Below are 714 nucleotides of genomic sequence, written 5' to 3' on the forward strand. Positions count from 1 at the left end.
GTTCAGAAGAATATAAATAAAGCCATATAAATAATAAATATTTGATATACTGTATATTTTTTACATTAGTAATTCATTTTACACATAATTGTACATGATTTTTGGGAGTAAATTAAGCAGCAAAAAAACTGAGGAGCCATTTGGGAGCCGAGCCAAAAGAACCGGCTCTCTAAAAGGAGCCGGAATTCCCATCACTAGTGCCGAGTAATCGAGATGAGTGGTTCATGAATGGAGAGTCGAAGGGCGTGTTGATGGCGTCAGTGGTGACGTTTGAAGCCCAGCGAAGGGGGTGTACCACGTGACTCATTCGGAAATGATACGATAGGTTCGAGTGTTGTTCGAAATAAAAGCGACAAAGAAACGCTATGGATTCTCCTTCATACCAACTTGCTATCACATATCTATGCACCCCTGCTTCATCAGTACCATGTGAAAGAGTTTGTTCAAAAGCAGGTGAAATTCTCTGCAAAAAAAGAAACGCCTGAGTCCAAAAACTGGGTAAAATATTGTTTTTAAATAAAAACGAATAAGCATTTTACTTTACCTCCTTATTTCACATTTTCACTTGTTGCAAAAGCACAAACACAGACAAAGTAACACAGAACAATTTATGTAAAAACATTCCTCAAATACATATTATTATGTGTTCAGAGCATGATTTACACCCCACCATTTTATTGCATGCACCAAGCATGTTATACATTTTCCTGTCCA

This window comes from Hippocampus comes, unplaced genomic scaffold (genome assembly GCF_001891065.2).
Source record: "Hippocampus comes isolate QL1 unplaced genomic scaffold, H_comes_QL1_v1.1 scaffold141, whole genome shotgun sequence".
Taxonomy (NCBI): Eukaryota; Metazoa; Chordata; class Actinopteri; order Syngnathiformes; family Syngnathidae; genus Hippocampus; species Hippocampus comes.